This window comes from Gambusia affinis, linkage group LG19 (genome assembly GCF_019740435.1).
Source record: "Gambusia affinis linkage group LG19, SWU_Gaff_1.0, whole genome shotgun sequence".
Classification (NCBI taxonomy): Eukaryota; Metazoa; Chordata; class Actinopteri; order Cyprinodontiformes; family Poeciliidae; genus Gambusia; species Gambusia affinis.
The window spans coordinates 17,342,640-17,353,704 of NC_057886.1; the positions used below are offsets into that span (position 1 = coordinate 17,342,640).

Genomic DNA, 11,065 nt, shown 5'->3' on the forward strand with positions numbered 1-11,065 from the left:
TCATGCCATAGTGTCAGAAACCAAAAAATTCCTCCAAAACATTTTTGTATCTGATTTTTAACTCCAATACTAACCATTTCAATCAATTTGTGCAATAATGTTTTATTACTTCTCACAAATAAAGGATCAGTGACGACAATTTACTACTTTACTCATTTGGACATAAAAATTTTATTTACATTTTTTATGTCCACTGAAAAAACCATGCACACAAAAAAGCTATAATTTCTTTGAAATTGATATTTTGTAAATTATTTTTAGATTACATTTTGATGGGGTTTTTTCTATGGATAATCTTTATAATTGAACTTGAGACACATATACTGTTCAGGATCAAATTGGCCCGCTGATTAAAATCAAGATAAATGAGTTATACAGAGAGTATTTATGTTTCCCCCACTTCCACTGAGTGTCCACTCAGTGTGGGTGGAGTTTGCCCACGGGAACAGAAAAGGTTCCCATCAAAAGTTGTTTGAACACCTGCTTTCTCGCAGTTTCCCAATGAAGTAAAGAGAATAGTGAGAAAGGGGGCTTGTGTGTGTGCACATGTGCATGTATGGTGTGGTGTGGTGTGTGTGGTGAAATATGGCTCATAGCTGCAAGGAAACATATAAAATAGGACATTTTCTGATATTTTTTACCCTTCAACTTGACTGCCAGGTCAAATTGACCTGAACAGTATCTATGTAAAAAGTAGACCCAGGGGATGGTGCAAATGTGTGAAATTAATACATTTTCAATTTATATAGAGAGCACACCTATTCAGACAAGTACGGTACAAAAAGTTTCATGCAAAGTAAAATACTTCCAACTATTTTTTAAAAAATGTTTAAACTTTAAAGCGGGTCAATTTGACCCACAACATAACAGGACGATTAAAAATAAATGCAGTGAAGTGAAAAAGGAAAATGAATACAAGAGCTCGAGAGGAAACTTTAGATAAAACAGGAAAGATCACATCACCAGTTTGGCAGTATTTCAGATATTTAAACAAAACAAAAAAAACAAAAAAAAAATATTGATATTGACTGATATGGTCCATTTATCAGTCATATCACGGGTTTGACTCTCTCTGCCGGTCAACATGCCTCTTCACCAACTCATATTCCCATGTTGCACTCGTAAGTATTCACATAATCATTGTGCATTTTTTAAGTGAATTACTTGGATAGACTATATAAACACATAATCATAAAAATGTTTAAATCAGATGTAGAATTTTATCCATCCATCCATTGTCTACACCTGTTTGCCAATTCATGGTCAAAAAATTAGAGGGGCTGGAGCCCCAAAAACATACTTTTACTCAAAATGTTTTAAAGGAAACGGAATTAAAGGGATTGTAGGCTAAAAAACAGTCAACACTAGATGAGGTCTGATTCAAAGATGTAAAACAGAATAGAATCCTTAATATTTTGTTTTTGTGTTGCTAGAGGCTTGAAGAAAGAGCTTGTGCTAATCTAATTAATGTTAATCTACATTTTTAAACTTCGCCATTTTGGATGAAGGGAATTTTTTTATTGTACAGCCTGAAACTAGAAGCTGAGTAAACATTTACAGACTTTTACACGAACACACAAACTGTATGCACAACTGGATAAATACAACAAGAAAAAAGGGGAAGTGAATCTATATTTTTACGGGTAAAATACCTGAAAATGGAGACAGGATTCCAAAGAAACAATGATTAAGTCGACTTCTAAAACTGCAATCAAGTTGCTCTTTATGAAAAGACAAGTATTGTTATATTTGTTTAGTTACAAAAAGAGTGTGTCTGTGGTTGCCATTGTGCACAGTTCATCTGAGAACATCGTTAGGCACCAGCTGCAATAGGCACAGATGAGCTCACAAGATCAATACTGGGTAATAGCACCACAAATCCAAACACTGACTTTGAATTATGTTGTGCAAGTGTCTCTACAAACAAAAAAAGCTAGAAAGAACATGTACTTCCCTAATTCTTCGGTGTATAAAACAAATTTGCTGAGAATGTTGCTGCATTCACATGCATTCATAAAATAATAACAGGGGGAGAGAGAGAGAGAGCGAGCAAGAGAGGATTAGTTTGACAAAGCCAGTATTTATATCATTCAGTCTTAATCCGTCAGGTTTAATCTGTCGTACAACAAAGACAAATAAATCAAAGCACCATAAGTGGAAATATACTTTTTGTTCTTAAATGTAATCTTAATTGCCTTTTATCAAAGGATTTAAAAAAAAAATCTACTCAGATTTTAACTTATTTTGACCCTCCAAACCATCATGTAGTACAAGCAAAAATCAACCAAAGAACACTACGAAAAGGGCTAAAACTTTATTTTTATATTCTTTGAGGAGCATTTGGTTTAATTTTCAGCTTAGTTCATCCTCCAATTTAACACAAAACACATGCGTATTTGTTTTGCAGGAGATCTGTTCATTGGTTCTATCTCATTTGGTGTAAGCCTGTAATAGGCTTCCATGCAGCAGAGGCAGCAGGAAGAAAAGACGCTCATCCTGATCAATTAAAACACCAGAAACTCTATGCTTATCTCACTGTAAACTATTTTAGATTCATCTGTCTTGTACAAACAACAAAGGCAAAAAAATGTGTTTTCCTGCTTTTTACTATTTGCAACTAAAATATAAAATAATGATTACAACAACAGGGTAAAAAAATTATCTGGGAACTGGCTGTTTGCTTATTACCCCCCGTGCTGCTGACTGCTTCATTTGTATTTTCCCTTGAGCTGTAATATTGCCACCATCAATTCTCTTGATGCTCTTTAGACAGTGCAGACAATAAGTGTGCATTTCAGAACCTGCATAATAACATTCGGCACAATGACCCCTTGGGATGAGAAACAGTCAAGCAGCAATAGGAGAGATAACCAAGCATTAGCATCTTTTGGCATTTTCTTTGCTGCCTGCTCCATATCTACCTGAGCTGGCAGATGAGGTAACATTGCCTCAGGTTACATTACACTATCAGGGTAGAAACCTCACTGAAGCGACAAGTGCTGGGTGTGAAAATGGATGAAGGTGGGGATGGCAAGACTGGATTACAAATTGGCTTTAAAGTTTCACCACATATACCTCTTTAAAAATAGACAAGGCCAGTTGATTTTCATCACACTACAGTTAATTTGCAGAATTAGACATAGAGGGTCTTGTAAAAGTAACTATCCCCCTCAATCCTTTTCATATTGTGTAATATTGCAGTCACAAACTTTAATACATTTCTAGTCTAGGTGTAGACTGAAATGGACTGAGGTTTGCACTTTGACTGGGCCATTTTATACATGAATATGCTTAAATCTAAACCAGTCCAATGTAGTTCTGGCTGTATATTTAGGTCTGACAGTTCCAACATCCCATCAACTCCCAAAGCATTCCTGTGCTAGCTTACAAAAAGATAAAACAAAAAAAAAAAACATCCCCATAGCATCATGCTGCCATATTCATGGCTCCCTGTATGGAGTACAACAAAGTCAAATGTCTTATTTTCCTTGCACTGCCACTTTGTCCTTGCCCATCACATAAAATACAAATAAAATGAACTGAAGTTTGTGGTTGCACTGATAAAAATGTGTAGAAGTTGCTAACTAACTAAGGTGTAGCAACACAGCATTCTCACCTGCAGTAATTTTTTTTCAACAAAGAATAAAGTCACAGAAGGCAATTCATTGCAATTAACTAACGCTTATATTTTTCTTTAAACTGGAAATATCATACCCTGCATAAGCCTATGCTGTACATGCTGGCAAAACACAGACGCTGGTGTTTACTGTATACTTCATCAAGGGCAATTTTAGTTTTCATTCATTTCATATTCACATTAGAAATTGATACTACCACAGGTTTTCATCAGCTTCCCATGCCTGATATATGATAATTACTTACCAGGAATGGATTGGGAGATTATTGTAACAATGAGACAGTTGGAAAAGGTAGAGTAAAAATTTAGCTAAATATTAAGGTGTTATAAGCCTATAATGTGCTTCATATCACACAAAGTAGCATAAACTCTCAGAAAGAAATGAAACTGCAATGTTCTGCTTGGAGAAACTTCTTCTAAAATCTCAGCACACCCCTTGTTTTTTATTTACAAAAAAATTATTTGCCACATGAAACTGGAGATGCAACGATAGAGCAGCTGGTGTAAATGTTGACAGGATGCCTTGAACACAGTGCGGAAGATGTGATTGCAAGAAGAAGCGTCAGTCAAAGTTTACGGTTTTCAGTATTGGTGCAAAGTGAGCTAATCGCTATTCAAACATGCCAAAGACAGTTTCAGATATCAACTAGATGTTATATTTTTTTATTTTTAAGTAATAAAATACAGCTTTATATTGACTGCTCTCTGACACACACTGTCTCTATCATCAGTTAATATAGAATAAGCGATGACACTTTGCATCTTCCAGCATTAATAAAAAAAACTGTTTTCAACATAGTAAAATGTAATTTTAAGATAAATGAGAATCAGCTAGAATTGATGTCAGCACCAGAGACTTGAATCGCCAACAAATCTCTAATCAATGCATATTTATTAAAAGTATTTAAAGTTTTATAGAAGTTCAAAAGCTGGTGGTGCTACATGAAACCAATTAATAAAAATATCAATTTACTTTCTGGTGCATCTTTGCATGATAAATACACTGACTCAAAACTAGGCTAGTGGGTCACCTGTACCAAGTCATGACCTGCAGTGTCATTGTATCTTGAGAGCAAAAGACAATGCAACTGCACACACTCACCACCTTTTGATATCGAAATGTGAATATTTCAAGTATCACGACGTACCTCTGTCCATTTCACTGTAAGAGAGTCTTTACAAGCACAGCGACCATAATTGCACCACTTGTCAACAACATTGACAGCTGAATATTTTTGGTGCTTTTCAAGTCTCACTCCTTTTTCTTGCTTTTATTAAACTGTCCACATTATTTCTTTCAGGGCACCGATGAAGTCACTCATTCATACAATTAATGGAGAGAGATGACTCACAGCCTTAGGGTTTAATAAAATATTCAATAAGTTGTTCAGTGTTGCCCTCATAATACGTTTAGAACAATTACTATGTTGGGAATGAAATTTAAAATGACCTAACATATTATTTTTATAAGGTTAAAGATTTAAATAAAAATATCTTAGGCCTTCCAGAGTGAAACAACTCCTGTGTCATAGCTCCTTATGAATTTTCTGACAATTTCTAATAAGTTTGATTCTTCAGCTGTGCATGTGAAGATATTTTTTTTTATGAAACCACAAAGCAGACCATTAGAAATAAAAATACGAAGAACCACCACTCTTTAGTGTAGTTGGGAAGAAAATGACTACATGAAGATTCTATAAAATTACAGACGAGATGTGTGTAAACATGAAACATTACAAGTTCAGATGCTATTTACTCTGAGTCTAATGAGAGCAGACTTTTATTTAGCATCCCCTTACTCAGGAGTAAATCAAAGCAAGGTAGAAGAAATTGTAGCAATAGTCATTTCAACAACAGCATCTTAGGGACAATAACTTTCCCACTCATCAACCCCCACCTGTGCTCAGTTCACCGCAGGGAATTTGGTGAAAATTAGGCAAAAGTAGACACATCGAATTAAAGAGGAGACGCTAAGACAGGTGGAGGGATGGGGTGGTGCTAAACATATAGACAAGGTGACGATACTATGGAGAATTATTTGACTAATGGAAATCAAAGCAGAGTTTCATGCAGAGTCGGGCAGGGGTCACTGGACAGCAGTTTACACTGTGAATGCCAACAATCAGCAACCTTATTTGACAGATGGATCAGAGCCCTCCTGGCCTAGACCAGACTGAAAGCTCTTGGTCACATGACCAGTGGATTAGTATTAACCCAACTGAAAGGGGGAGGAGGTTAGTGTGCATTGCACCACATGCTTCCTGATCACTTCCCCTTAAGTATGTTTCCCTTTCTGTTTCAGTCCACAAAGATCTTATTCTTGTTGATCTTATATTCTCTGTTACCAGTGAGTTTTTAATATCCCTTGAACTTCCCACAGGAGGCCTTTAGGGAGTGAGTCTGTCTATCCTCTTAAACAGCAGCTTGGAGGGCCAGGAAGCAGCAGCTCCAGTCATTAATGATTCTGACACATGACTCATAGTTCAGTCAGATCAAGACCTCTGCTCTAATCTGCTAACTTCAAGTTACTCATAATCTCAAGGAAAAAGAAGTGTATTTGTGACGTGATTCACACAGCACTAAAATACACATATTTAGTAAAGTGCAGTAGGAAAATATTAAAATGTGTGACCCAAGCTGAGGCATCACAAAATATTCAATAAATAAACAAGCATGTTACAGTGAACATTGCTACATAATGTGACAATAATTTTCAACCTTTTCCAATAGGACTTGTTCCAACATTTGTCTGGCAGAGAGAATTTGAAAAAGTGAGAAGTACTTAGAAACTAAAAGACACCCCATGCTGTGAACACATGTAACAACCAGCTTGTCCTTTTTTACTGCTGTTCCTTCTTCATCTGGATCTTGCTGTCAGGGACAAAATGTGCCAGTCAACTCAGGTCAGTCAGGCAAGCTATGTTCCCATATCAACCTTTCTTTTTTTTGAGCGGAGACCAATGAAAACCCTACATCCCATTGCACTATGTACTGCAGCAAAAGGGGAAAACAGCGCTTGCCAACAGGGTTAAATGCTACTGAAGGCAGAGAACATCCTTTCCTAGAGAATGCAGTTAGTGAAATTGTCCATTAAGTGCAAGAGTAAATTAAAACAACGATAAAGACAGAAGCGCAATTTTAAAAAAATAATTCTGAATGCCTGCTGTGATTTGCAACCTGTTCAGATCACAATGAAATCAAATAGATAGCAGCCCAATTGTGCATAATGAATTGTGCTTGATTATCTTTTTTTTTTTTTTTTTTTTTTTTTAGCAAAATCAAATGAACCTAAACATATTCTCCCTGTGTTGACTAGTATAATCAGAGGAAAACCCAATTTTAAAAGGCAATAAATGAAAAGTGGATTGAAAGAATGAAAGCAATATGTTTAATGACTTTTTACTACCTGAATGTGCAAAGCAATGCCATCCTGTCTGTAGCAATGCCAGAAAACATATTCACAGAGCCACAAAACATATTTACAAATCTGGGATAAGTTCTCTCAAATAAAACAAGCGCACATGCTTTCTCACAGAGCACAAGTGTTTTTGCTTTTTGTTTTTTTCGTTTTTGTAAATGACAGTGAACTTCAAAGCCAGTGTGACATTTAAAATGATGTCTGTGAGCTGGCACCAGTGCCAAGGTCTGCATTCACAAGTTGCACTAAACAGCTTTGACAACCTGTTCTGTTTTGACTTTTACAAGAAATACTTTTATATTTTTACACACACCACATTTTCAATTAAACAGTGCAAACAGACAAGGAGGGGTTTGTGTCACAATATCATATTACTGGCACTTAGAGCTGAAATGATTTACACAGTGACAACGGCACCAAGACTTTTTGTTGCATCTGTCTTACACAGTTTGAATTTCAATAATTGGAGTTATATTAATATAGCAAGACTTGGTTTGAATACTGTATGATAAACTTGGATCAAAACATGACATTTTAGAAAAAATAACAGTATTTATAAAAAAATGAATACTAGTGATGGTTATTGTTATTGTTACGGTGGCTCAGAAGTGATGTTATGAGATCAGTTGTCTTGCAGCTGAAAGACTGTGGGTTTAATTCCAGCTTCCCCCCCTACCATTGCCCATCAAAGAGTCCTTCAGCAAGACACACATATTTATGTGTCTGTGTATGAATATTTGACAGTGCTGACAAGTAAATAGAACTCATTTGCGCTTTGAGTGGTCAATATAACTAAGAACATAAATAATTGTGCTCATTACACAATGAATAGGAAAATTAGGGTTTTTTCCAGCTCTGCACTTTAAAGATTCACACGTTACTGAGTCTGGCTATCATTTAGGTGCTAGCCTGTATTTTGCTGCTCAACAGACAAATTGCTCACAGCTCACATGTAACTGAAGCATACCTTTAAAACACATTCCAGAGTTCAGAGGTTTATTTGATTGCATGGCATGACCAACTATGTTTTTGCGACATTAAATATTTCTAAATAACTGAAATAATCTTCTTCAAACAGAATAATGTTGAGAAACCCTCTTTCAATTAGCTTGGCAGTGACACAGCAACATGTCAAGGAAGGGAAAAACTCAATTAATCTGGAGAGAACTGTTTCAGAGGCATGTAATTGAAAGAATATTAAACTTTAGGAAAATTAAGCTGTTTAGAAACACTAGCTTTCCCAACATTGGCATGCAATAGCTTATTAGTTAATATTAGCTAATTGGTGTTCATACATAAAGTGATACAAGATTGAAACTTTATTTGAAACTTTATTTTCAGTTTGGATAAATTAAGCTGAAATATTACTTTAAAAAGCAACCTATTAATACAACAGGATGGTACAAATAAAGTTACTTTTGAAGCGTGCCCTTGACGCCACTTTTTTTTGCCCGTTACACACGGAGGAGCTTTATGTTCATATTTCATCTTCAGACTTGACCTCCCCTATAATGGAGGCTGAGCTGTTGGAGCTGTGAGGCTGGGGGAAAAGGCTTGTCCATTAATAAAAACTTTTGGATAAATATTAAATAAATAAAGTACAAACACATAATACAACTACACCAGCAAGTCAAGATAGTCTCAAAAGCTTCGTATTATTTCTTTAAAAGATTACAGAGTCATGAATGTGATAGAAAACGTCTCAGCTATGGCAGAGTGATAGTAAACTGCGCAGCCACACCGTCAGCCTGTGAGAATATTAGTGGGATTCGGCTCTCAGGAGAACCTGCCTGTTGATTCAGCAAGCACAGAGAAGCAAAAGTACTCCGTAAACAAACCCAAACACAGTCCGTACCACACGCACGGAGGCTGTTTCGCAGCGTCTCCAGATGGAGAAGCGCTGTCGCACCCGCAGTTTGTTTACAAAGCGCTGTCAGAATATCATTTCGCAACGAAGAGCGTCAAAAAAGAGGGGCACGAAGCGAGGACGTCTATCTCCTCCTCAAATAAAACATAGAAAACGCGTTTAAATAGGACTCGAAAAACAGGAGCACTCACCTCTGTGGAGCGACGAAAGTTGTTTTCCTTTTTCATAAAATGAGGGGAAGAGTCTACAGCGAAGTGATCAGCCTCCGGCAGGAATTTCTCCGTTAGTCAGTTCCCAACAGTTCGCCGTACAGTTCACGGCTCTCTGTTTCTCTCTCTCTGTGTCAGACACACCGCCCACTTCCGGCGGTTCCTCTACGTCTGACGGTTTCTACGGATCGCTGATGACTAACTCTCGAGAAGTGGCGGCCTGATGTTAGTTATTAACCTCGGCTCAGCACATAATAAAATGGTCACTTATTATAAGATGGATCATTTTTAAAAATGCGATGAAATACATCTAAGACGTGCTGAGGCGCTTTATTTGAGCGTAGTTTTTAAGCTAAGTCTTATACAACACATTACAAAATCTTAAACTCAATAAATGTGAAATTGTAAAACTTATGTTATTAAACGGTGCACCACCAAATAAATTATTAATAATATTAATAATGGTTAAAAAAAAGAATTATTATAATTATAACTTTGGTAATGTACTAAACTAAGACACAAATGACAAATATATTCAGTAGCCTACTTTCAAAACTTTCATCCCTACAAAATAGCGTACGGCGGCGCCCCCTGGTGTTATCCTTTAGCTTATCACTAAATCGTTAAATGAACGCAACTGCCACTTTTATAATTGTGTTTCCTCCCTTCCTACGTATTAATATGTAATTATGTTGTTTTTAATTAGTTTTTTATTTTAGTAAATACCCAAAGGGACCAATTAATGTCCTGTTGGAAGAGTAATTAACTGGAGCTGTGTTTGTTTGTTTTTTTATCAATATTGTTTTTTGGCAAATTAGAGACAGGCATAGCAGAAGAGAAAATCTAAAAACAGAAGATACAAAAATAAGTTTTTTAACAAACGTAATTGGACTATAATACTCAGAAAACAGAAGCCAGAAAGCCACGACTAATATTTGTTAAGGGATAAACAAGTCCGTTTTGATTTAGTAGCATGATTTCATTCTTTTATGAAGCTCCTTAAGTTTTTTTTTTTCATTTGTAATAAACTGCGTGATCATTAGTCACGTTTAGAGATCTACCAAAAGAAATAGCAACAAATTGTTTTTATGACTACAGGTAACCCAAACAACAGCTAAATTTTCAGCTTTATTTGAAGCTGCCACCTTTTATGCAGCTAAAAATTAATTTACTGAGCAAAACCCTCAACAAAGGAGTCAAAAGAAAGCCTAAATTAAAAAGTACCATTGTCAGAAATACACCAAAATACCAAAAGTTGAAGAAGCTTAAAAATTAAAAGACCTTTTAAATAGAGATAATAAAAATCTAGAACTATCTAAATGGAATCTTAATATACCATATGCATTTCTGTCAACATTAGAGATGAAATTTAGGTGGTTGATTTTGGCATATTATCGACATTAAGTACTTTGGATTTAGCTTGCATATGACAACAACATATGGTACAGAGATAGTTTCTTTAAGATTTTCCAAACATGGCCTGAAAAAAAGCCCAAAGTTTGTTTCTGTTGACTGTATCTACTGTAACATATGTCATCAAAATTACATCATCTTCTGAGTTAAAAGGGATCTTGTTCAGTAGCAGTCATGCTCCCTCTGTCAGACACACAAACCCCCAGCACAGCTGCAGCTTCATTCTCCACTTTGATTGGCTGCGGACCAAAACCGAAAGGTGACAGTTGCTTTCTAAGGCAGCTGAGTCAGCAGCTGCTGACGGTAATAGCTGTGCATCTCAACACCCCCTCACCGCAGTCCGTTTTAACTTCTTATATCCAAAACAAGACGCACATTAGCCAAAGCAAGGTGGCAGAGAATCCGTGATACAGAGGCTGACTGCTTCCTGTGTGTTTACCAGTTTCACCTCAGTGCTCCTGTTTTCATAATGGCTCTCATGGGTATACTAGAAGGCCCGAAGCTGCTGATCGCATAACTTC

General features: G+C 36.2%; 1 protein-coding gene across 1 annotated transcript in view; it reads right to left on the reverse strand.

Moving 5' to 3' along the window:
- The window catches only part of stat5a (signal transducer and activator of transcription 5a), a 60,144-nt gene extending 50,873 nt beyond the window's left edge, over nt 1-9,271 (reverse strand). Inside the window, exon 1 of the mRNA XM_044099377.1 lies at nt 9,114-9,271. The gene's annotated coding sequence lies outside the window, so the exon portion shown is untranslated. The remainder of the gene's footprint in view (nt 1-9,113) is intronic.
- Nucleotides 9,272-11,065: the final 1,794 nt, after the last annotated feature.